At 45.7% G+C, this 27,627-nt stretch overlaps 1 long non-coding RNA gene across 1 annotated transcript; it reads right to left on the reverse strand.

The window, feature by feature from the left end:
• On the reverse strand, positions 1–27,220 carry LOC125461251 (uncharacterized). The gene is made up of 4 exons (XR_007249442.2): positions 26,882–27,220; positions 24,404–24,494; positions 2,165–2,313; positions 1–226 (listed from the first exon to the last, which is right to left on the reverse strand). It is a non-coding gene; the product is annotated as an uncharacterized LOC125461251 (long non-coding RNA).
• Positions 27,221–27,627: the final 407 nt, after the last annotated feature.

Below are 27,627 nucleotides of genomic sequence, written 5' to 3' on the forward strand. Positions count from 1 at the left end.
GGAATATTCCTGGGGAATGTTGCTGAACAAAGAGACTTTGGAGTGCAGGTTCATCAGTTCCTTGAAAGCAGAGTCACGGGTAGACAGGATAGTCAAGAAGGCATTTGGAATGCTTGTCTTTATTGATCAGTTGTATCGAGTACAGGAGTTGGGATATCATATCGCAGCTGTACAGTACATTGATTAGGCCACTTTTGGAATATTGTGTTCAGTTCTGGTCTCCCTGCTAAAGGAAAGATATCGTTAAACTTGAAAAGGTTCACAAAAGATTTACAGAGATGTTGAGCTACAGGGAGGGACTGAATAGGCTGGGGCTATTTTCCCTGAAGGCTGAGGGGGTGACCTTATAGAGGTTTATAAAATTATGAGGGGTACGGATAGGGTAAACAGTTAAGGTCTTTGCCCATGCGTAGGGGACTCCATGCCTAGAGGGAATAAGTTAAAGGTGAGAGGGGAAAGATTAAAAGGGGTCTAAGGGGCAACTTTTTCACACAGAGAGTGGTGCATGTATAGAATGAGCTGCCAGAGGAAGTGGTGGAGGCTGGTACAATTACAACATTTAAACGGCACCTGGATAGGTACAGGAATAGAGTTTAGGGTTTAGAGGGATATGGGCAAAATGCTGGCAAATGGGACTAGATTGATTTAGTATATCTGGTCAGCATGGATTAGATGGACCAAGGGGTCTGTTCCATGCTGTACAGCTCTCCGATTCTATATATTCTTGCGTATCTTGTACATGGTCCTCTGTTCCGTGTTTTCCCAGTTATTTGACAGCATGCTTTATTTATGTGCTGCAAGCTCCAGGTTGGAATTGTTTCATGAAGAGAAGGTGCAGAATGTGTCGAGAGATGGAGCGGGACCAGTGAAACATTGCTTTCCATGCAGGAAGCAATGACATGGGAAGGAAAAGAGTTCAATTTGTTCCAGCACAGTCTCAGGAGCTTACAATGAAATTGAATTTCAGGTCCTCAGAGACAGTAACTCTGCGGTATTAACTCTGCCTTGTTTTCTTTTCATTCACATACTAGCCAATATAGTGACAGTGAGGTGAGAGGGGAGACGATAGCCTAGTGCTATTTTCACAAGACTATTACTCCAGAGGCCCAGGTGATGGGGCCCAGGTTTGAATCCTGCCAAGGCAGATGTTAGAATTTGAATTCAATTAAAACTCTGCATTCAGTGTCTAATGATAACCACAAAATTATTGTCATAAAAACCCATCTAAGGCATGAATGCCCCTTAAATAATGAAACTAATTCTTAGCAGGCCTGGCTACACGTGACTCCAGAGCCACAGTAATGTCACTCTGGGCAATTACAGATAGGCAATAAATGCTGGCCTGGGAAGAAATGCCGTCACCTTGTGAATGAATAAAAAGATATTAGTGAAACCACATTTGGAGTACTGTGTACAGTTCTGGTCAGCCTGCTACAGAAATAGGGCAAAACAGATTTACCAGAATGTTGCAGAGACTGGAAGGTTTGAGTTCTAAGGAGACGCTGAACAGGTTGAGACTTGCCTCACTGGAGCATAGGGGTAACCTTATAGAGGTTTATAAAATCAAGCGGGGCATAGATAAGGTGATCAGCCAAGGTCTTTCCCCCAGGGTAGGGGAGTCCAAAATTAGAGGGGCATAAATTTAAGGGGAGAGAGGAAAGATTTAATTAGGACCCAAGGGACAACTTATCAGAGACCATGGTGTATATACGGAACAGGTTGCCAGAGTAAGTGGTAGATGTGTGTGCAACTTCCAATGTTTAAAAGATGTTTGGACCAGGGCATGGATAGGAAAGGTTTACAGTGATATGGGCCAAATGCAGTCAAATGCAAGGACTAGTTCAGTTTAGGGAACCTGGTCAACACGATCAAGTTGGGGCGAAGGACCTACTTCCATGCTGGGTGACTGTATGACTCTATATAAAAAAAAAGATTTATATGAAAACTGAAGACCCAAAACTGATTATGGACCTTCCCCAGGAGAGTATCAGGGAAGCACGAGGAAGGAGCGACATGTTAAATCACAGGCAGGAAGAACATGTACACACTGCACCCGTTTCAAGTCAATAAAATTGATGACACCCATTCACTGGTTTAAAATTTAAACTAATTCTGGCAGTTAACTGTCAATCAGCATTAATTGGTGCATTTTCCATGGCAATACCTCAAACAAAGTCCTCTCATCAACCAATCAGCACTCTTCTTTCATGCAGCATAGATGTTGGTTTTCCCTTTGAATTGGTATTCTTGCAACATTGTCCTGATGAGTACAAGATGAAAAGCTTCTACAAGATGTGTCTTCTTCCAGCAATGCTCATGTATAAAAAATGATGAGATGTCATTTATTACATCTTAGCAACAAAATACAAGTTAAAATGATCTGCTGGACATTGTTACGGCGATGAGGAGGAGAGGCCTGGATGCAGGTTTTGTACCTTCAACATGCCAAGTAATTTTTCCCCACCTATCCTTATGATGTCATCATAGTGGGTGGTGCTTGAGGTACACCTCAGTTTTAACCCTTTCTAACCCTTATGCCCTTCTGCAGTAAGGATGTGTGTTTATCCTATAGAATGGGTGTTGTTGAAGCTGAAGCGGGTGTGAGGAGTACTTGGAATGGAATCCACACCAATGTCAGAGTGAGAGGTGTGATACCGGGGACTGTCATACAGGGAGAAGCTGCCTCAGCTGGGCCAGAGTTCTCAGGTAAGTTAGAGTTTAGAAGAATGACAGGTTATCTGATTGAAACATGTACAACATTAACAGGGCCATACAGACTGGATGCAGGATGCTGTTTCCCCTTGTTGGGGAGTTTAGAACAGGGGACAGTCTCACAGTGTGGAGTAGCCCATTTTGGACAGAGATGGGCAAACGTTTCCTTCGCTCAGAGTAGTGACAATGAAGCTGCCAGGTTGTCATATAAAAAAAATTGTTTGTGAGCATCCCTTAGCAAAGGAAGCCCATCATTGATTCCCAGGCTGGTCCTGGTATGACTCCAGACCCACACCCCCTCCCTAGGGGGGAGGCAATGGCCTAGTGATATTATTGCTGGAATATTAATCCGGAGACCCAGATAATGTTCTGGGGACCCGGGTTCAAACCCACTGCGGCAGATGGTGGAAATTGAAAATTCAGTGAAATATCTGGAATTAAGAATCTAATGATGGCCATGAATTGGCTGTTGGGAAAAACTCTTCTGGTTCACTAATGTCCTCTGGGAAAGGAAACTGCAGTCCTTATGGGATAGTGTAGGGGCATCGGCTTAGATTAGTTCACAGGTCGGCGCAACATCGAGGGCTGAAGGGCCTGTTCTGTGCTGTATTGTTCTATGTTCTATGTTCTTACCTGGTTTGGCCTACATGTGACTCCAGACCCACAGCAATGTGATTGACTCTAAACTGTCCTCTGGGCAATTGGGGATGGGCAATAAATGCTGCCTGATCAGTGACGTCCTCATCCCATGAATGAGTAAAATCTGAGGTAACTAAGAAACAATGATCCTACATTTCACCAGGTACAGTACAGAATGGTTAAAGAAGGACATAGGTGACTTGGCATAGTTGGCAGCACCTACATCCCAAGCTAGCCCACACCCTCTGCCGGGTCCCTGCAAGAAGGGCCAGACAAGGGGGTGATAAAGTAAATGGGTCACACCGACCAGGACAGGCGAATGAAAAGGAGGGCAGACTGGGACTGTATTTTCAGACCACGCATGTGCAGTGTTAAATATCTCCAGCAATCCCCTTCCCCCATTACCCTGCAGTGCTCTGGGGACAGCTGAGACACATTCCCAGAGGATAATCCAGCCCAGGATTTTTGCACCACCAGTTGCAAACAAAAAGTGTTCATTTAAAAAGCTGTTTCAAACGCAAGGAAGCTCAGCTGAGGCAAATCTGGTTCTGAAGGCTATAAATCCTCGGGTTTGGTAATTGATACTTGTTGGTGTCTTTATACAATGTAATTATCTTGCTCTCCTGGTGAATTGACTCACCCAGTATACACGAGGGACTGCACTCACTAACTACCATTTAGTTCCAATTACTAAACACTGGACTAGGCACTTGGAGCAAACAGAGAACACTCGCTCCAGTCTGTGAAATTACTGGTTTGCTGTCTTGATGGAGATTTGAATGAAAATCATTGAGCATTCCTTTTGTTGAGGTTAAGCATAAATTGGTGTGGCTCTCTATCTGTGGACCTTGATGCCAAGGAAATCAAGAGAGAAAAACATTGTATTCACACAGCAGCCTTTCAAGGGCTTTTATAGTGTAGCGGTAGTATCCCTCCCTCTGAGCCAGGAGGTCTAGATCCAAATCCCACCTGCTCACAAAATCCCTGAACAGGCCAATTAGAAAATGTCTACCGCACATCCCTGACCACTGGATGTCTCAGTGATGTAGTTTACAGATATAGTCACTGCGGTTAGTTTGGGAAAGCGACAGCCAATTTACACTCAGGAAGGTCCCATAAGCAGCAGGACGATGCTTACCACACAGTCGGTGTTTCTTCACCATTTCAATGGACAGGTAATGTAACCAACAGCAAACCGGACATTGGAGAAATAACTCCTTTCTTTTCTAAGAAACAGCATGGGGGTAGTTAACACCCAACTGAGAAAGCAGATACAAACTGTGTCTAACATCTCTGACACTTCCAGAACATTGTACTGTCAGTATCAGCCTGGATTATACCCTCAAGACTCTAACCTCTTACTAAACAAACTGCTGGTTCACTCTGGGTGAAGATGGTGGGGGGACCTGGCCAGCTAGGGGGTGGTTGACTGACGGTGGGGGAGCAATGGAGGCAAAGCTGGCTGGGGGAAAGCAGGGGAGGGGGCAATGCGCTGTGTCCCAGCAGAACCAGTCCCAGGCCTCGGGTCCCCCCCCACCCCAAAGGAGCACAGACAATGAGCGGTCGCCACAAGTGATGAAACACAGAGTTGATGAGGACAAGGATGTCCCGAAAGAACACTACTGCCTAAGGCTGTGAAAAGAGGGCAAACAGGAGCTGCATGAGGGTATCGACAGATCAATAGGTTTAACTGAAATGAATGACAGGATATTAGCTGATGCCTGCAACACATCGAGAAGTGAGCTGGGAGACGAACCTTGACAAGACAGCAATGTCATTGATGTTTTGAACTCTGAAAAGATGTGTACTGTTGAGTTACATGCTTAGTAGTTAAACATAATGCCCAGGTATTGCAGAGTCATGATGCTGGAAATAACTGTGCCAAACAGGATGTTTGAACTGGGTGCAAGACTAAAAGCCTGAATCACAGTGGTCCAGGCAGACAAACAAGTCCAACATTCAGTTTTTGGGGCAGCCCATCCCACCGAGGTTCAAAATCTGGGACCCCGGGTTCGATTCCAGCCTCGGGTGACTGTCTGTGTGCAGATTGCACATTCTCCCCGTGTCTGCGTGGGTTTCCTCCGGGTGCTCCGGTTTCCTCCCACAGTCCAAAGATGTGCGGGTCAGGTGGATTGGCCATGCTAAATTGCCCATCACGTGCAGGGATGTGTGGATTAGGTGGATTAGCCATGGGAAATGCAGGGTTACAGGAATGGGGTGGGTCTGGGTGGGATGCTCTTTGGAGGGGTGGTACAGACTCAATGGGCCAAATGACCTCTTTCTGCACTGTAAGGATTCTATGGCTACCATAGGCTGATTTCTCACTCCTATCACATGATCCTGTTGACTGTGCTGTAACTGTGCATGTTGGATGGTGAGTTAGGACACCATGGAGTTTCACTGAGAGATGAAAGGCATATGGTCCCTCAGGAATGGCATTTCTCCCAATCTTCCTCTGCTGCACATATTCCTGACTGGCTCCTGAGAGCATTCTCAGCAAATAGTGAAAGCTCCTCTCTCTCCATTTGCTGCATTGGGCCAGGAGGGTTAGATAGAGAACTGGTCAATCAGGCACTTAGATTCTACCTCTAGGATGTACATGAGTTTCATCAGATGGAAGGGTAGACAGTGAACAACCCCAGTGGATAAATAGTAACCAGCAGGAAATTCTTTGCTATTTATGTAGGATCTGTTACACCGACCTGAGAGAGCAGAGAGTGCTGGAGTCCGATGTCCCATCCAGGAGATGCTCCTCCATCAGTCCAGTGTTCCCTCTCAGAACAGACTGTCAGCCTGGATTATCTGTGCAGCTCTTGCAAGTTGGATTCACAGCTCTAACTGTTGATGGGCATTTGGGTGAATTAGTGAAAATGTCTAACTGCTGCAGTTAGAGGATTAACTGCTGCATCTGAGCCTCCAGGAGAGGAAGAAGGGCAGAGGATGGCTTGACAAGGGGGATATTGTGTACACAGTTCACTGGCTACCTCCCTGAATTGCGCAATCCCTGTTCAAACACCATCCAATCTCACAACTACTATGATTGGGCAGCAAGTAAAGACCAGACACAAAAATCCACAGACAAGGTAACAAACACTGAAGGTAACACTACCAAACGTGAAAGATTCAAAGTTAGCAGATTCATTTTGGCTTAGGAGCTGTAACTGTCTCTTAAAATGAACCCAACCCAGCTGTCATCTGTCTCATTATTTTTTTTATCTCTAGGACCACACCCAGCACTTCTGAAACTGGTACCAACCCCTTGCATTGTACAGAACCTTCAACTCTGGAAAACATCCCAAGGCACTTCATGAAGGTGGAATCTGAAACCTTGGCAGCTCTCCGGCTTGCCTGTTTCAGCAGAGTCCTGGAGACACCAGGAACTTTTCCTTGGGCACAGGTCTTAGTGTAAACACGAGGGGCATGCTGGTGCAGTGCCTAGTAATCCAGATGGCCCAGATTGGTGCTCTGTGTACATGGTTTCAAATGCCACCACAGGGAACTTGTGGACTTTAAACTGAATAAATAATCTGGAATAGAAAGCGAGTGTTCGGAACAATGGCAGTGAAGCTATCATTAATTGTTGCAAAGACCCATCAGGTTCATTACACAGTCATATAGTTTGGAAACAGATCCTTCATTCCAACCTGTCCATACCGAACATAACCTTAAACTAAACTAGTCCCAACCGCCTGTGATTGGCCCATATCCCCCTACAAACATTTCTTATTCATGTACTTATCTGAATGTCTTTTAAATGTTGTAACTGTGTCCACATCCACCATTTCCACTGGAAGTTCATTCCATGTGGGAACCACAATCTATGTAAAAACTAATGCCCCTCATGTATCAGAGATAATGGGAACTGCAGATGCTGGAGAATCCGTGATAACAAGGTGTAGAGCTGGATGAACACAGCAGACCAAGCAGCATCAGAGGAGCAGGAAGGCTGACGTTTCGGGTCTAGACCCTTCATCAGAAATGGGGGAGGGGGAGGGGAAGGGGGTTCTGAAATAAGTAGGGAGAGAGGGGGAGACGGGTAGAGGAGAAGATAGATGGAGAGGAGACAGGCAGGTCTAAGAGGTGGGGATGGAGCCAGTAAAGATGAGTGTAGGTGGGGAGGTAGGGAGGAGACAGGTCAGTCCAGGGAGGACGGACAAGTCAAGGGGGCGGGATGAGGTTAGTATGTAGGAAATAGGGGTGTGGCTTGAGGTGGGAGGAGGGGATAGGTGAGAGGAATTGGGGGGGGAAACTAGCTGGGCTGGTTTTGGGATACAGTGGGGGTAGGGGGATTTTGAAACTTGTGAAATCCACATTGATATCATTGGGCTGCAGGGTTCTGCATTGACCCATTGTCTCTGCCTGCTCCTGCCCCACTGAACTCATCTCCACCTATCTGGACTCCATTTTCTCCCCCTTGGTCCAGGAACTCCCTACCTACGTCTGTGACACCACCCACGCTCTCCTCCTCCTCCAGAACATCCAATTCCCCGGCCCCCAACACCTCATTTTCACCATGGACATCCAGTCCCTATACACCTGCATTCCTCATGCAGATGGCCTAAAGGCCTCTGCTTCTACCTGTCCCGCACGCCCGACCAGTCCCCCTCCACTAATACCCTCATCCGCTTAGCCGATCACATCCTCACACTCAACAATTTCTCCTTCAATTCCTCCCAGTTCCTACAGACAAAGGGGGTGGCCATGGGCCCAAGCTATGCCTGCCCCTTAGTAGATTACGTGGAACAGTCCCTCTTCTAAAGCTACACTGGCCCTAAACCCCACCTCTTCCTCAGTTACATTGATGACTGTATCAGCGCCGCCTCGTGCTCCCATGAGGAGATCGAACAGGTCATCCACTTCACTAACACCTTCCACCCCAACCTTAAATTCACCTGGATTATCTCGAACACCTCTCTCACCTTGCTGGACCTCTCTGTCTCCATCTCCGGCAACCACCTAGAAACCGATATCCGTTTCAAGCCCACCAACTCCCATAGCTACCTAGAATACACGTCCTCCCACCCACCTTCCTGCAAAAATGCCATCCCCTATTCCCAATTCCTTCGCCTTGACTGCATCTGCTCCCAGGATGAAGCATTCCATTCCCATACATCTCAGATGTCCTCGTTTTTCAAGGACCGCAACTTCCTCCCCTCAGTGGTCGAGAACACAACGTATGACCACGTCCCCTGCATTTTCTGCAACTCATCCCTCACATGCTGTCCCTGCAATAACAAACAAAACAGAATCCCCCTCATCCTCACGTTCCACCCCACCAACATCCGGATCCAACGTACCATCCTCCGACACTTCCGCCATCTGCAATCCAACCCCACCACCAAAAGCATTTTTCCCTCCCCAGCCTTGTCTGCTTTCCGGAGAGACCACCCTCTCCGTGACTCCCTTGTCTGCTCCACACTCCCCTCCAATCCCATCGCACCCGGCACATCCCCCTGCAACCGCAGGAAGTGCTACACCTGCCCCTACACCTCCACCCTCACCCCCATCCGCATCCCCATCCCAGGCTCCAAGATGACTTTCCACATCAAGCAGATGTTCACCTGCACATCTGCCAATGTGGTATACTGCATCCACTGTACCCAGTGTGGCTTCCTCTACATTGGGGAAACCAAGCGGAGGCTTGGGGACCACTTTGCAGAACACCTCCGCTCGGTTCGCAATAAACAACTGCACCTCCCAGTCACAAACCATTTCAACTCCCCCTCCCATTCCTTAGATGACATGTCTATCCTGGGCCTCCTGCAGTGCCATAATGATGCCACCCGTAGGTTGCAGGAACAGCAACTCATATTCCGCTTGGGAACCCTGCAGCCCAATGGTATCAATGTGGATTTCACCAGCTTCAAAATCTCCCCTCCCCCCACTGCGACCCAAACCCAGCCCAGCTCGTCCCCACCTCCCTAATCTGTTCTTCGTCTCACCTATCCCCTCCTCTCACCTCAAGCTGCACCTCCATTTACCACCTACTAACCTCATCCTGCTCCCTTGACCTGTCCATCCTCCCTGGACTGACCTATCTCCTCCCTACCTCCCCACCTACACTCAGCTTTACTGGTTCCATCCTCGCCCCTTTAACTTGTCTGTCTCCTCTCCACCTATCTTCTCCTCTGTCCATCTTCAATCTGTCTGCCCCTCTCTCCCTATTTATTTCAGAACCCTCTCCCCTTCCCCCTTTTCTGATGAAGGGTCTAGGCCCAAAACATCATCGTTCCTGCTCCTCTGATGCTGCTTGGCCTGCTGTGTTCATCCAGCTCCACACCTTGTTATCTCATTTCTTTCTCATCTTAAAAACATGCCTCTGTAGTCTTGAAATCCCCCATCTTAGAGAAAAGACACCTGCCCTTCACCTTATCTATATCCCTTGTGATTTTATAAACCTCTATATAGTCACCCCTCGACCTCCAATGCTCCAGTGAAAAAAGTCCCAGTCTATCCATTCTCCCATTAATGTCCTTCAGTGAAGAAATCCGCCATCATTACCTGGTCAGGCTTCTATGTGACTCCAGACCTAGAGCAATGAAATGGCCTGAACGAGATACTCAGCTCAAGGGCAATTACAGATGTGAAACCAACGCTGACCTACCCAGCGATGCCCAAATGCTATGAAAGAATAAAAAAGCTAATCCTTACATGAAAACAGCTTCTAAAAGTAGCATCAATCTTAACAACAAGAGCACCACTGACACTAACATTCATGCTAATTATTCGTTAAACTTAACACTAAAATGTAGCTAACATTAACAATTCCGTAACCTCAGTCCTAACTTTGGGGTGACACGGTGGCTCAGTGGTTAGCACTGCAGCCTCACAGCACCAGGGACCCGAGTTCAATTCCAGCCTCGGGTAACTGTCTGTGCGGAGTTTGCACATTCTCCCTGTGTCTGCGTGGGTTTCCTCCGGGTGCTCCGCCTTCCTCCCACAGTCCAAAGATGTGCAGGTTAGGTGGATCGGCCGTGCTAAATGCCCTATAGTGTTCAGGGGTGTGGGGGTTATAAGGGGATAGGATGGTCCAAGGGGCGGTGTGGATTTGTTGGGCCAAAGGGCCTGTTTCCATACTGTAGGGAATCTAATCTAATCTAACTCCAACAGTAATACTGCACTATTAGTGCCACTAACAGGCTGACAGGCAATAACATTAATACGAACACTGAGCTGAGACTCACACAAACACTGCTATTACCAGCCAGCTACATGTATGCTCAGAAGGTGGTTAGTGTAAATCACTAGATGGTGGCATAGAGCCAACTTGTATTGGTTCCTCCTCACCTGTCCTGGCAGTGTTCCCAACTGTGAATAGGTGTGTGCTTTTTAACCGCCATCTGCCCAGCTTTCCCAGTCACTAGTGGCGGGAATGTTTCCAGTCACTGAATAGCAAGGTGCAAAACTCAGAGGTGAGGCCACTCAAAGCTGACCACTACAGAACTATCAACGACACTTAGGTGTAGAGAACAGGACATACATTACAGATAACACAGCCCCTATAGAACATGATGTAGAGGTGCCAGTGTCGGACTGGGGTAGTCAAGGTCAGAAATCGCACCACACCAGGTTATAGTCCAACAGGTTTATTTGAAAACACGAGCTTTTTGAGTCTTAGATAACAAAGTGTGAAGCTGGATGAGTCTTAACTCCTCCTTCAGGTGTCAGTGAGAGAGGTGGTATCTGACACAGCATTTATAAGGAAAAGATCAAAGAGTCATGCCATTAATGAGGATGTACTAAACGAACCGAAGATGCAGTTACATCTTTAGACAGTTAGAAGGTTTTAATTGATTAATATGCATTTGTAACACTGAGCTCCTTTCAAGCCCTTGTCCTGTGAGAACCAAAGGTTTTATCAGTGTAAAAAAGAGGTGACATTTTAGGTCAGACAATGAGTGTTGGTGTGAAGCCTTGTTGAGAATCTGTTTGTGTTTTATTTTGGAGTCCGATTAGATTTATTTCTAAGGTATGAATTTAAAAAATGCCACATTGACTGACTGTTTATGAGTTTGAAGATAACAAAATGTGAGGCTGGATAAACACAGCAGGCCAAGCAGCATCTCAGGAGCACAAAAGCTGACGTTTCGGGTCTAGACCCTTCATGCTCTCTGATGAAGGGTCTAGGCCCGAAACGTCAGCTTTTGTGCTCCTGAGATGCTGCTTGGCCTGCTGTGTTCATCCAGCTTCACATTTTATTATCTTGGAATTCTCCAGCATCTGCAGTTCCCATTATCTCTGTTTATGAGTTTGTGTGCTTTTTGAACAAATACAAATTCACGCCCTAGATTTATGTGTGTGTGTGTGTGTGTGTGTGTGTGTGTGTGTGTGTGTGTATGTGTGTGTGTGAGAGAGAGAGAGAGAGAGAGAGAGAGAGAGAGAGAGTGAGTGCCTGTGTGCATGAGAGAGCGAGAGAGAGGGAGAGTGAGTGTCTGTGTGCATGAGAGAGAGGGAGAGTGAGTGTGTGTGTGCTTGAGAGAGAGTGGGAGTCTGTGTGTGTGTGTGTGTGTGTGTGAGTGAGAGAGAATAAGTGTGTGTGCGAGTGAGAGAGTGTGTGTATGCGCGTGAGAGAGAGAGTGAGTGAGTGAGTGAGTGAGTGAGTGTGTGTGTGTGTGTGTGTGTGTGTGTGAGAGATGGGGGGGTAGTGAGAGTGTGTGTGTGTGTGTGTGTGTGTGTGTGTGTGTGTGAGAGAGAGAGAGTGAGAGTGTGTGTGCGTGAGAGAAAGATGGAGAGAGAGAGTGAATGCGTGTGTGTATATGAGAGAAAGAGTGTGTGTGCGCAAGTGAGTGAGTGTGCGCGTGAGTGAGTGAGTGGGTAAGTGTGCGCGAGTGAGTGAGTGTGCGCGTGAGTGCGTGTGTGTGTGTGTGTGTGTGTGTGTGTGTGTGTGTGTGTGTATCTGTGAGAATGTACAGTATTGTGGGGTCACCTGTAGTGCGACATGAACCCAAGATCCCGGTTGAGGTCGTCCTCATGGGCACTGAACTCGGCTCTCAGCCTCTGCCTGGTGACTCTGTTGATATGTATCCCACAGTCCACCTTAGAGGATGTTTACCCAAAGATCTGAGGCTGAATGTCCTTTTATTGCTGAAGTGCTCCCCCACTGGGAGGGAACATCCCTGTCAAGCAATTGTTGTGTGGTGTCCATTCATCCAGTGTTGTAGGGTCTGCATGGTTCCACCAATAGCCGGTATCCTTGCCTGTAGTGTATGAGATAGACAATGCTGGCAGTGTCTCTTGAGCATCTACTGTACTCATGGTGGGTGGTGTTCCCACATGCGAGGGTAGTGTCCATGTCGATGATCTGACATGGAATTTGGGGATTTACACAATCATATTAATCAGTTCAAACCTTCTAACTATTTAAAGATTCAACAGCTTCTTAGAGATAGTTGGAACTGTCGATGCTGGAGTCTGAGATAACAAGTTTTGTAGCTGGATGAACACAGCAGACCGGGCAGCATTAGAGGAGCAGGAAAGCTGACGTTTCGGGTCTGGACCCTTCTTCAGAAATGGGCATCACCTCAGGTGACCTCCCACCCACAGCCTCCAACCTCATTGTTCCCCAACCTCGCACCACCCGTTTATATCTCCTTCCCAAAATCCATAAACCCAACTGCCCTGGTCGACCCATTGTCTCCGCCTACTCCTGCCCCACCGAACTTATCTCCACTTATCTCAACTCCATTTTCTCCCCCCTATCCAGGAACTCCTCACCTACATCCGTAGTACCATCCACACCGTCCACCTCCTCTAAAACTTCTGCTTCCCTGGCCCCATTTCTGAAGAAGTGTCCAGACCTGAAACGTCAGCTTTCCTGCTCCTCTGATGCTGGCTGGCCTGCTGTGTTCATCCAGCTCCACACTTTGTTATCTAATAGCAGCATCTTAGGTCTGTTTAGTACATCCTTCTCAATGGTGTGACACTTTGATCTGTTACTACTGAATGCTGTGTCTGATGCTACCTCACTCACTAACACCTGAAGAAGGAGTTAGAGCCTGAAAGCTTGTGTTTTCAGATGAACTTGTTGGACTATAACCCCGGCGTTTTGTGATTTCTGACCTTGTCCCCTACAGAACGGTACAAGCATTACAGATAACACAGCCCCCACAGAACAATATACAGATTACGGATGACAGTCACCCTATAGAACATTGTCCAGATGATGGGTAACACAGGCATGCTATAGAACATCATTGAGCCCCCATGTGGTGCAGTGTTGCGTCCCTGTCCCTGGACTGGGAGGCCCAAATTCAAGTCTCACCTACTCCAGAGAGGTGTATAGATATCTCTGAACAGGTTGATTAGAAAAATAGATTAAGTGACAAAACCTTTTTGACAAGAATATATGTTGCACAAACAGCCTATAGAACAGATTACAGGCAACACTGACATCCTCTTGAACACTCTGCAGATTATAGATAGTACTGATATCCTATAGAACATTATAGAGGTTGCAGGTAACACAGGCGCCCTACAGAGTCATAGAGTCATACAGCACAGAAACAGACCCTTCAGCCCAACGAGTCAATACCGAACATAAACTCAAACTAAACTAGTCCCACCTGCCTGCTCCTGGCCCATACCCTTCCAAGCCTTTCCTATTCATGTAGCCGTCCAAATGTCTTTTAAGCGTTTTATTTGTGCCCACATCCACCACTTCCTCGGGAAATTTATTCCACATGGAAACCACCTTCTGTATAAAACAAATTTGCCTCTCGTGTCTTGTTTAAATCTCTCTCCTCTCAGCTTAAAAATGTGCCCCCTGGTCTTGAACTTCCTCATTTTAGGGAAAAAAACAACTACCACCAACTCTATCTGTTTACACAATCATATTAATCAGTTCAAACCTTCTAACTATTTAAAGATTTAACAACATCTTAGAGATAGTTAGAACTGTCGATGCTGGAGTCTGAGATACCTCTGTACCTCTCATTATTTTATAAACTTCTACCAAGTCACCTCTCAACATTCTACACTTCAGTGAAAAATGTCCCAGCCCATCCAGCCTTTCTCTATAACTCAAACTTTCCATACTGGGCAACATCCTGGTAAATCTCTTCTGAACCCTCTCCAACTTGATCATATTCTTTCTATAACTGGGTGACCAGAACATAGAACATAGAACATAGAAAAGTACAGCACAGTACAGGCCCTTCGGCCCACGATGTTGTGCCGTGGAATAATCCGAATCCAAAAATAAAATAACCTAACCTACATTCCCCTCAATTCACTGCTGTCCATGTGCATGTCCAGCAGTCGCTTAAATGTCACTAATGACTCCGCTTCCACGACTACCACTGGTAAACTATTCCATGCGCTCACAACTCTCTGGGTGAAGAACTTCCCTCTGACGTCTCCTCTATACCTTCCTCCTAACACCTTAAAACTATCACCCCTCGTGGTAGTCAATCCTGCCCTGGGGAAAAGTCTCTGGCTATCGACTCTATCCATGCCTCTCATTACCTTGTACACCTAGACACAGTATTCGAGAAGAGGCCTCACCAATGTCCTGTACAATTTAAACATGACTTCCCAACTCCTACACTGAAAGGACTGAGCAATGAAAGCAAGCATGCCAAATGCCTTTTTAACCATCCTGTCGATATGTGATGCAAACTTTAAAGAATTATGTACTCAGACCCCAGGTTCCTCTGTTCCCCAACACTTTCCTTGGCCCTACCTTTAATTGTATAAGCCCTATCCTTGTTTGTTGTACTAAAATGCAACACCTTGCATTTATCCAGATTGAAAATTCCATCTGCCATTTTTCAGCCCATTGACCCATTTGGTCAAGATCCCTTTGCAATCTTAGGAAACCTTCTTCACTGTCTACAATGTCACCAATTTTGGAGTCGTCTGCAAATTTACTAACAGATTACAGGTGATATAGACACCCTATAGGACACTATAAATATTACAGGTAACTCAGACACTCTATAGAACAGATTACATGTGACACAGGCATCCTGTAGAACAGATTACAAGTAACACACTGCCTCAATTAATGTCAACAAATCTACAACAAGATGTGAAACATATAAATCTCCACACACAGTTATAGAGCTAACCTCCTGTTCCTCCCTGTGAAATCACACTCTTCCTGTTTAATATGCCTCTAATTAATGCTGTGAATTCATTCAGTGTAATGATATGGATTTTTACCCTTATGTTCAGGAAGATGTGAAGAAGGGGACTGCTGACGCAGCAGTGTGTGGGTAGAATTTCTGAATCACCAGCTCAGTCACTTGATCTCTGTTATCCCGTTCCCACAAGCTGCTCCAGTTAAGAGCAATAATCCCAGACAGAGGGCTGTGGGGAAGGAGCGTGTCAGGAGCTTTGTGGGTCAGTGAAAGGTCACAGTGTGGTATCATTCAGAGGTCAGTTCTAAAACATTGTAATGCTGTAAATAAACACTGATGTAGAATGGGTTGAGCTCAGAATTGATTGGAGCATTCAGTTAAAGCAGACTGACCTCTGACTGTTTGGTCCCAGAGTTAGGAAAGTCAGAAGCAGAGGAGGCCATTCTGTCCTCCAGCCTGTTCTACCTCTCGATTAGAAGATTAAATGTGATAGATGACCAGGCAATCTATTTTGGGTAATTTGGTTGAAGGATAAGTGTTGAACAGAAAATTACTCACTCAAGCTGAGAAAGGGGCAATTATTATCCATACAACAAGGTGTGGAGCTGGATGAACACAGCAGGCCAAACAGCATCACAGGGGCAGAAAGGCTGACGTCTTGGGTCTAGACCCTTCTGGCCAGTTATTATCCATCCCTGGCTCCCCTCGAGAAGGTGTCAGTGAGCTATCTCCTCGAATACAGGAATTAGCAGCAGCAATAAGCCATTGAGCTACTCAAACCAATTCCTCTACTAGGTCACGGCTGATGTACAACCTCAGCACCTTATTTCCTGCCTCATATTCCCGGTTAACATTAATGTTTCCGAATCCCTCAGTTTCCAATATATATAAGTAGAATTCCACAGGCCTCTGCCATAGACAATTACAAAGATTTGCCACACACTGAGTCAAGAAATTTCTCATTTCAGTCCTTTTTGAGGCTGTGTCCTCAGGTTTTAGACTCCAACTCCCAGTAAGAACTAGAAACGTCCCTCCTGTATCTCCTGGTAGCTGTAGGATTTGTTGCATCTTTAATGAGATGACCTTCCAAGCTCTAGCGATCACTGGACCTCACTGTCACAGGACAATCTCCAACACCCAACCATGTGAAATTTGCCTCACATGTACACAGAGTGATTAAGAAGGTATTTAGCACACTTGCCTTCATTGCTCAGACCTTGCAGTGTAGAAGTTGGGGACATCATGTTGAGATTGTACAGGACATTGCTGAGGCCTCTTCTAGGGCAGTTTTGGTCGCCCTGATATAGGAAGGATATTATTAAGCTGGAGAGGGTTCAGAAAAGATTTACCAGGGTGTTGCTGGGAATGGAGGCTTTGAAACTTAAAATTAGACTGGAAAGACTGGGATATTGTCACTGGAACATAGCGGGTTGGGGGTGAAATTATTGAAGTTTATAATCTTGAGAGGAGCATGACTAAGGTGAATGAAAAGGGTCTTTTCCTCAGGTGCAGGGCAGCATGGTGGCTCAGTGGTTAGCACTGCTGCCGCATAGCGCCAGGAGCCTGGGTTTGATCCCACCCTTGCGTGACTGTCTGTGTGGAGTTTGCACTTTCTCCCCGTGTCTGCGTGGGTTTCCTCTGGGTGCTCCGGTTTCCTCCCAAAGATGAGCAGGTTAAGTGGATTGGCCACACTAAATTGTCCATAGTGTTCAGGGATGTGTGAGTTAGGTGGGTTATAGGGGGATGGGTCTGGGTGGGATGTGTTGTGGGTTGGTGTGGGCTTGTTGTTTCCACACTGTAGGGATTCTATGAAAACAAGAGGTTATATTTTTAAGGTGAGAGGGGAATGATTTAAAAAAGCACATGTGGGCCAACTTTTATTCACACAGAGAGTGGTTTGTGTGTGGAATGAATTGCCAGAGAACTAGTGAAAGCAGCTACAGTTACCACATTTAAAAGACATTCAGATAAGTACATAAAAAGGAACGGTTTGGAGGGATATGTGCCAAGTGCAGGCAGGTGGGACTAGTTTAATTTGGAAACATGTTTGGCATGGACTGGTTGGATTGAAGGGTCTGTTTCTATGACATCCCATGGGATGTTGGGGATGGGGTTTGGGTCTAGAGAAACTTTGTCGCACTCTCTGCTTGGGTTTACTGACTGGGGAGATTACTCTCTCAGTTTACTGGGTTGGGATCTCAGGATTTTGACCCAGACCCCATGCAGGAATAATGCTGCTGTATGACTCGGAGCTGCTCTTGTGGTGTTGACTGGCTTGACCTGTTCCTGTTGAACTTAACCACCTGCATTCCTGACCTCCCCTTGTAGTTTAGCACACACTTACAGATGAATTGTTTCTGCTGGAAGCTGTCTTGATAAGATCAGGGCTGGAGCGGCTGCAAAGTTCGCTCACAGAGCGGGAAGAACAACCTCAGACAGGTTTTACAGGCGGGATTTACCTGACCGGAACTAAAAGCAAATGTAATTCAATGAACGCAGTCCCGCGCTGGGAAACCAGGGCAGGGTACTGGGCGCTGTTTTCTCAAATGGATAGGCTACTCCCCCTTAAAGGGAACAGTCAGTGTTTCTGGGGATGTAAACTGGATTTTCACCCAGTAATCTCTCCGTGTCTTTAGTAGTGTTCTAATGAGTCTGTGTTTCTCTCACTTCTTAAATCCCTCAATTCTCTGTAATATGATAAAGTCAAAGAACAAAGAAAATTACAGCACAGGAAGGGCTGTGGCCTTCGGCCCTCCAAGCTTGCACCAATCTAGGTCCTCTATCTAAACCTGTTGCCTATTTTCCAATCCCTCTGCTCTCTGCCCATTCAAGTTTCTGTCTACATTACACTTAATTACACTATCGTGCCCGCCTCTACCACCTCCACTGGCTATGTGTTCCAGGCACCCACCACCCTCTGTGTAAAGAACTTTCCACGCATATCTCTCTTAAACATTCCCCCTCTCACTTTGAACTCATGACCCCTAGTAACTGAGTCCCCGACTCTGTGGAAAAAGCTTCTTGCTATCCACCCTGTCTATACCCCTCATGATTTTGTAGGCCTCAATCAGGTTCCCCCCTTCAATCTCTGTACTTCTAATGTAAATAATCCTAATCTACTCAACCTCTCTTCATAGCTAGCACCCTCCATACCAGGCAACATCCTGGTGAACCTCCTGTGCACCCTCTCCGAAGCATCCACATCCTTTTGGTAATGTGGTGACCAGAACTGCACACAGTATTCCAACTGTGGCCAAACCAAAATCCTATACAACTGTAATATGACCTGCCAACTCTTGTACTCAATACCCTGTCTGATGAATGAAAGCATGCCGTATGCCTTCTTGACCACTCTATCCACCTGCGTTGCTACCTTCAGGTACAATGGACCTGAACACCCAGATCTCTCTGTGCATCAATTTTCCCCAGGGCTTTTCCATTTATCGTATAGTTCGCTCTTAAATTGGATCTTCCAAACTGCATCACCTCGCATTTGCCCGGATTGAACTCCATCTGCCCAACTCTCCAATCTATCTATATTCTGCTGTAATCTCTGACAGTCCCCTTCACTATCTGCTACTCCACCAATCTTCGTGTCATCTGCAAACTTGCTAATCAGACCATCTATACCTTCCACCAGACCATCTATACATTCCTTAGTCCTTAGAATAACAGCTCTGAGCAGTTTGCTTAGTAAAACATCTGCTTTCATGCTAGATGAACAGATGGAGTTACAGAATTGTAGAATCCCTATAATGCGGAAACAAGCCATTCGGCCCAACAGGTCCACACTACCCCCTCCAAAGAACATCGTACCCACACCCACCCCCCCAACCCTTTCCCCGGAACCCTACATTATCCCATGGCTAATCCATCTGATTTACACACTCTGGACACTGCAGGCAATTCAGCCTGGGCAATCCTCCTAACCTGCACATCTTTGGACACATCGTAGAGCTGTACAGCATGAAAGCTGGCCTTTCAGTTCTACTCGTCCATGCCAACCAGACAACCTAAATTACTAGAACAATACAGCACAGTATAGGCCCTTTGGCCCATGCTGTTGTGCTGACCACTTGCCAGCATTTGACCCATATCCCTCTGGACCCTACCTATTCATGTACCCATCCAGATGTTGTAATTGTATCAGCTTCCACCACTTCCTCTGGCATCTCATTCCATACACACACCATACTCTGCCTGAAAAAGTTGCCCCTTAGGTCCCTTTTAAATCTTTCCCCTCTCACCTTCAAGCTATGTCCTCGAATTTTAGAATCCCCTACCCTGGGAAAAAGACTGTGGCAGTTCACCCTACCCATGCCCCTTATGATTTTATAAACCTCTATAAGGTCGTCTCTCAACCTCTGATGCTGTGGGGAAACTATCTCAGGCTTATTCAACCTCGCCCTATAGCTCAAACCCTCCAACCCTGGCAACATCTTTGTTGATCTTTCCTGAACCCTTTCAAGTTAAACAACATCTTTCCTGTAGCAGGGCAACCCATATTAACCTTGCACTATAACACCCCCCCCCCCCCACCCCCTATATAGAATGCACATGTTTAGTCCCTGTTATTGAAGAGGGTGCCCTCTTTATGCTGTTCAATGTGCTAATGTGCTCAGTTTATAATCTCTGCGTCTCTGAGATTAACTTGTTCAGCAGCTGGATGGTTAGAGAAGGGAAAGCGGACTCCTTCCCACTTTCAGAGTGGTCCCGGGTTCATACCTACCCTCAATCCCTGCAGTAAAATCCCACAGGAGGCTGAGAGATTTACTGAGCCCAGTGACTCCACACACATCACATTGCAGAGCCGAAGATCTCATTTCAAAGGAACCCATCAGCCCAGCTCTGTGATTTGCTCTGGGAGTTTGTGACAGATTATTTACGCCAAAATACAAAGCGAGGGTTTTGAAGATGTCTGAGGTGTGCGGCCCCCTGTGTTTTACTTCACTTGCTTCAATTTCATTTGCTTCAATCTGTCTCATCAGCCCTCCTCCAGCACGTGCGTTACGGAACCCCAGCCCTGTTATAACAGTTGTCATGGCTACTGGGTGGCAACCCTTCCACACTGGGGTCTGTCACATGAAAGGGGGATGCCAGGGGCTGGGTTTATGTGGGGAGCTTTGCCTGAGTTAGGGTCATGGATTAAAGCCATTTGGAATCACGTACAAACCTGCCTGTGAGGTCACCAATTAACCTGCCCTGGTGTCATCTTTCCTTTCAATGGAAGATGCCTGATGTTCTGGTGTCGGTGCTCTGACTCCAGGTTCAAAATGCTCAGAGTTGTGTTTAGCTGGATCCAGAAAGTTTGTACAAGTTAAAAAAGGCCTTACAGAGATAGAAATGCCTTAGGTAGAAGAGATCCTGCAATAACAGCACATCTGGTGGAAGACTGGCGTCCCTTCCCTTTAATAAAACTATTGACATGTATGTAAGCTGTGAGGTTGTCAATCATCAGCTAAAGCAGATTATAAAGAGAAGGATAAGGCTTTGCATTAGGCTGAGAGGTATTCCAGGCCAAATGAGGACAACAGCTTGTAAGAAAGAAAGAAGTATTTACAGAACAGCCATCAAGGTCAGGATGTAGTTATTGTGGAGGCAATCACACTAAGGAGACAGAAGCATGTCCAGGATAAGGCATGCAGTGCTCTAACTGAAGAAGAAGTGTTTATCTCGAAAGAAGCCACCGGCCATTGTGGCCTCCTGATATTCCACGGCGACCTATCGGCGTGGCGTAACGGCCTCCCAGCCTTATGATCCTCAATGTGAAGCCCAGTGTGGTCTGGAGCCAGGGCCTGGTACAGACTGGATGCTAAGTGCCAGAGTGGTCTGTTGATCTGAAGTTTTACTTCTGCAATGCTGGGCATCTTATTTCTCTATTGTCTAAGATCTTGTAGCTAAAGAAGCCATACTCAAGTACATTTGTACTTAAGTCAGCACTGTAAGTGGCGACATATAAACTTTTCGCTATATTCATCAAGTATATGTGACAATAAAGATTAATTCTACGTCTAAGCAAAGCAAACCGAGAAAGGTGGTTGCTCAAGAGATGTCAGGTAATTATTCTGATTAACCACTTTACACCATATAATGAGTTGACGTTGTGAGATCTAAAGGTGATAAATAGTTTCTAACTGTTAAGATTGATGACTACAGAAGAAGGACATTAAGTGAATGTGAAGTATCACATAGACACCCATGCTTTGTGTAACATCATCAGCTTTGTAGTCTGGTAGTTCAAGTTGGAGACTTGAAAGTGAGATTGAGGCCATGGGATGGAATGATCCTCATGCCACGAAAACAATTAAAGTTTAGAACCCAACACAATGAGAACAGCTAAGATCTGGAGTTCCTGACAGTGGGCCTTAAGCAAACTCCACTCTTCTCACCTGAAACAAGCCTGAAGCTTGGTCTGATTACCAACACTCGCTCTAAGCAGCATAGACGTTCTAAAGCTCCATGTATGGTAATTGACATCAGCACGTTCATCTCAGCATTGACGAATGATTTTGAAAGTTGCTGCTGTGTGTGGACAATGAAGATCTGCACACTCCGAAAGGAAGTTAAAGGGAATGCTGCTGGTTACCCGACACATACCAGGAGAGATTTGCAGCATTTCACAGGCCACACAAAGCCATAAACTGCTGAACAGATCCAAAATGATAATGAAGAGAGATAATGGGAACTGCAGATGCTGGAGAATCCAAGATAACAAAGTGTGAAGCTGAATGAACACAACAGGCCAAGCAGCATCTCAGGAGCACAAAAGCTGACGTTTCGGGCTTAGACCCTTCATCAGAGAGGGGGATGGGGAAGGGGTTCTGAAATAAATAGGGAGAGAGGGGGAGGCGGACTGAGATAGGAGGAAACGATAATGAAGGTGTTTTTATAGGGATTGAACCTCTTCCTGGTGAATATCCTTTTGAAGCAGATAAGGGTGTGAGACCAACACTGTACGTACCAATGTCAGAGTTCCAGTTATCGTCCCAGGCCAGTCTGAAAGACAAGATCGAGGAGCTGGGGAAAGAAGGGACTAATCCAGGAACGACAGCTCCCGGAGACTGGATTAGCAACAGGGAGCAGTGAAATAACCTGGAAATCTGAAAGTATGCATCAATCCAAATGACCTAACAAAGCTTTGAAGACATCGCAATACTCCATTCTAACCATTGAAGGAATTTTGCTACAACTTGCCATTATTGGGAAGGTCTTACTACAGTCAATATAGAGTATAGTTAATGGCAAGCAAAACCAGATGAAAGAAGCACTTATTGCAGTTTGACACCATGCAGAGGTTACAGATAGTTATATGTGTATTCGCTATTTACACTGCTTGTGAAAAGTACTAACACCAACAAATTGAGATAATCAGTGTTCCCCGTGGAATAGAAACTATTGTGGGTGACCTGCTGAACTATGGGTGCGGACGTATGGGGTAAGAAATTATCAAAGGTCACAATCAGAATCTAGAGAGGCTACCAAGTTCGGCAAATGAAGCTGAAATTGTATAAGGCGTATAATTGTCTGAAGTCATGTACCGACAGCAAAAAGACAGTCCCCGCATCCTGACACGATTAGAACTCTAGAAGAGGTGTAGTAACCAACAGATACACAAGCAGTGCAGCAATTGATTGATTTGTGAACTATTTAGATACGTTCTTGACAAATTTGTCTTTAGAATGTGGATTTCAATGCAAACTCACTGCTCACAACATGCAGTATTATTGGGCCCAGATCGAGAAGCAGCTTTTACTAGAATCCAACACTCAGTACTGAGAGTGCCAGTGCTGAGGTACTGCAGGGTGACCTCCACACCAATAAAGTGAAGACAGCAATACAGACTCAGAGAATCCCTTATGAAACAAGGAAGACAACCAGGTGAGAGAGAGGTAACAGGAACTGCAGATGCTGGAGAATCTAAGATAACAAGGTATAGAGCTGGATGAACACAGCAGGTCAAGCAGTATCTCAGGAGCAGGAAGGCTGACGTTTCTGGCCGAGACCCTTCATCAGAAATGGGGGAGGGGAAGAGGGTTCTGAAATAAATAGGGAGAGACGGGGAGGCAGATTGAAGATGGATAGAGGAGAAGGTAGGTGGAGGGGAGACAGACAAGTCAAAGAGGTGGGGATGGAGGCAGTAAAGTTGAGTGTAGGTGGGGAGGTAGGGAAGAGATAGGTCAGTCCAGGGAAGACAGACAGGTCAAGGGGGCGGGATGACGTTAGTAGGTAGGAAATGGAGGTGCAGCTTGAGGTGGGACGAGGGGATAGGTGAGAGGAAGAACAGGTTAGGCAGGCGGGGACGAGCTGGGCTGGTTTTGGGATGCGGTAGGGGGAGGGGAGATTTTGAAGCTTGTGATTTCAGGGCACTCCGGTTTCCTCCCACAGTCCAAAGATATGCAGGTAAGGTGGATTGGCCATGGGAAATGCAGGGTTATGGGAATAGGATGGGGAGGTGGGGTCTGGGCGGGATGCTCTTCAGAGGGGTGGTAAGGACATTGAGAAAATTGCCAGATCATTGTCAGTGCTGAGCATTAGGGAGCCAACCAGAGTGTAAATATTCAATACTACTAACAAAATTAACCACACAGTAACTTGGGATCTAAGTAGAGCAGCTGTCACCTCAATTCAAATGTTATCCAGCAACAGAAATGGATACAGCAGTTACCACAGCAACAGCACTCATTATGAGAATGTCACTCCCCAGAGGAAAAAAAATCACCCTACAAAAACATGACCATTTACCAGAGGAACAGCCAATGACAAATGCACACATACCAATAGGAGGCCTATATGATTTAATGATTATGCATGGAATGTATGCACAGAGATTGATTAGAGTTAGCATTCTTTTGCTAAATAATGGTAATTTTCTTTGCAACAATGTATATTGGATAACTTTCATAACTTGTAAATGCAAATGATATGCTTTTTTATGAAAAAGGGGGTTTTTGACAAAATGAAATTTTACTTACTGTCCTGCCTGGCTTGCTTTTGGTATGTGGCCACTACATCTGCTGCTGGTGTCTTTGTTGGCGATTTATTGCAAACATTATGCACACATGACTTGAAACAGAGGAACAGAAATGGAGGGTCAGACAGAAAGCAAAGGATTGGAAACAGGCAGCTTCCATCAATAATAATAGCAATGTTTAGACCTATTGGTCTTGATAAAGTGTTTCTGTAAGTAATACTGGCTTAGCCTCCTTTCAGTTGCTTCAATTGAAAAGGAATTAGCAACACAGTATCAGATAACAGCAAACTAAAAGCTCACAGAAGAGTCCTCTGCTGAAGAGAGTGGTGGCAGGATTGAAGAATTTGAGTTACAAAGAGACATATGTTAAATTAAGGTAATTTTCTGTGGCAGATAAGGAAGGGCACAACCCTGAGAGATTACAGGATGGTGAGTAAATTGCATTCTGCGATTTTCATTGGTCACTGAGTTAGTTAATTCATATGGTGATATAGAGAATACAGCATCAGAAGCCAAGTACAGGGGCAAATAGGTTGTCAAAATTGAGAACTAGTTCCTTCAACCTAGAAAGTAATATCATTTAGAATATTCTGTTGTTGAAATAAGGACATTAGTTGCTTGAAAAAGATAGAGGACATAGTGCATTAGGAAGACCAGACTAGACAAGGGTAGAGCAAATCAATAAAACATCAGTGTAGATTTACACTAAAGTAGAAGACTACGGATGCTGGAAATCTGATATCAAAACAGAAAGTGCTTGGAGATAATCTGCAGCATCTATGGAGCGACAGAGGAAGTGTTAACATTTTAAGTCAATGACCTTTTATCAGAACTGGAAGAAGTCAGTGAGGTGAGGGGTGCGGGGTGTATAACAGCGGAATTCTGTGACTGGAAGCTGGAAGAGATTAAATGATGCGTGAGACAATGATGCATTGCAAAACAGATATAATAATGGTTCAAATACAGAAAGGAAAGATGCGTTGAGAGGAGGGTTTAATAGGAAAGTACAGCATCATTATCAATTACTGCCACCCCAAAATAAACTAAGGTTACGAAGTGAAATTGTTGAACACAGTGTTGAGTTTGGAGGCTGTGAAATACCTGATCGAAAGGTGAGAGCAACAGGCCTGAGATGTTGGGGTGTTTGTGAGAGAGGGATCAGCAGCGAGAGTATGAAAGTGGCACACAGCGCCCCCTCTCTCCCTCACTTCATTCAACTTTGAACAGGGGTAACCTCCACACCAAAAACCCACATCTGCAAACCCCCCAGGAGACCACCCAGCAGTGCTGGCCATTCATAGCCCAGTTACGGGTCTCACTTGGCAATGGGTAGGAAGGGAGCTAGGTTCAGACACATCACAATCCCACATTTAGTACACTTGCCTTTATTGGTCAGTGCATTGAGCATAGGAGTTGGAGGTCATTTTGCAGCTGTACAGGACATTGGTCAGGCCACTATTAGAATACTGTAATCAATTCTGGTCTCCCTGCTAGAGGAAGGATGTTGTGAAACTTGAAAGGATTCAGAAAAGATTTACAAGAATGTTGCCAGGATTTGAACTATAGGACAAGGCTGAATAGACTGGGTCCATTTTCCCTGGAGCATCAGAGGCTGTGGGGTAACCAAATAAAGGTTTATAATATCATGAGGGGCATGGATAGGTGAATAGGCAAGGTCTTTTCCCCAGGGTGGGAGAGTCCAAAACTAGAGGCCACAGGTTTAAGGTGAGAGGGGAAATATTTAAAAGGACCCAAGGGGCAACATTTTTACACAGAGGGTGGTGCGTGTATTGAATGAGCTGCCAGCAGAAGTGGTGGAGGCTGATACAATTACAACATTTAAAATGCATCTGAATGGGTATATGAATAAGAGGTGTTTAGAGGAATATGGGCCAAATGCCAGCAAATGTGATTAAATTAATTTAGAATTACTGGTTGGTATGGATGAGTTGGACTGAAGGGTCTGTTTCCGTGCTGTACAGTTCTCTGACTCTATGATCTCTGAAAACACCATGAGAGAGGCCACCCTGGGAATACAATGAGCATATTAGAAGATTGTAGGAAGCGGGGGGGGGGGGGGGGTGGGTGGTGTACGAGAGATTTTTCACTGTCTATTTTCTTCAGCAACAAAGATGTAAGGAAGTTGTTCAGTGGCATTGTAATGACCTTGGGTGAAAGCAGCATATTGAGTCGATGTTATAACACCAATGTTATAAATAGACGTTGCATCATCAGATCCAACTCTACAAGTCAGATAGCAGAGCTGAATATATTCTGTTCACAGAAAGCATACTCCATGGAGCTCAATGTCACATTTTAAAATTACTCCACATATTAATTCCTTTCGACCGGACTAATTCTTTGCTCACCACATCAAGACAGAAGGCGAACTCTTCTGAAGTGGAAGTGTAAAAGGAGATGAGAAGAATTAAGAACAGAGCAAGTTTTACAGCAAGTCAAAAAAACAAATTACACTTACATAGAAGCTTTCACATCCTCAGGGGTCCTACACAGCCCATGGAGTTCATTTTGAAACATAATCACTGCTGTAGAGGTGGAAATACAGCAAGAACTGGCACACAGCAACTTTTCACAAACAACAATGAGATCAATGACCAGATAATCTGGGGAACTGGAATTGTTGGTTGAGGAGTAAATGTTGGACAGGAGACTGAGGAGGACTCTCTCTCTCTTCATTGGTTAGTGTCATGGGAAACTTTTTACTGTATGATCCAAGAATTAAGGCACAGCTTGTTTCATGTCCTGGCTGCAAGTCAACTTATGCACTGTCCTCGATGTGGCACTCATGTCAGACTGGATTATTTGTTTAAACCTTTGTGTGCAATTTGATCCAATTACTTTATGGCTCAGTAATGAGACTGCAGTGACTTATCAAACTGAGTTTTAAGGTGAGAATGTCCTTTGTCCAATAAATCCATGCCTTTCCACAGTGGCTCAGTGGTGAGCACCGCTGCCTCACAGCACCAGGGTCCCAGGTTTGATTCCACCCTCAGGTGACTGCCAGCAACAGTCCTCCTGCTCTCCTCCTGTGTCTGTGTGGGTTTCCTCTGAGTGCTCCAGTTTCCTCTCACAGTCCAAAAATGTGCAGGCTATGTGGATTAGCCCTGGGAAATGTGGGATTACAGGGTTAGGATGGGAGGTGTGGGTTGCTCTTCAGAAGGTTGGTGTAGACTCAATGGGCCAAACAGTTTTGATCCACACTGT

Source organism: Stegostoma tigrinum, chromosome 19 (assembly GCF_030684315.1).
Source record: "Stegostoma tigrinum isolate sSteTig4 chromosome 19, sSteTig4.hap1, whole genome shotgun sequence".
Taxonomy (NCBI): domain Eukaryota; kingdom Metazoa; phylum Chordata; class Chondrichthyes; order Orectolobiformes; family Stegostomatidae; genus Stegostoma; species Stegostoma tigrinum.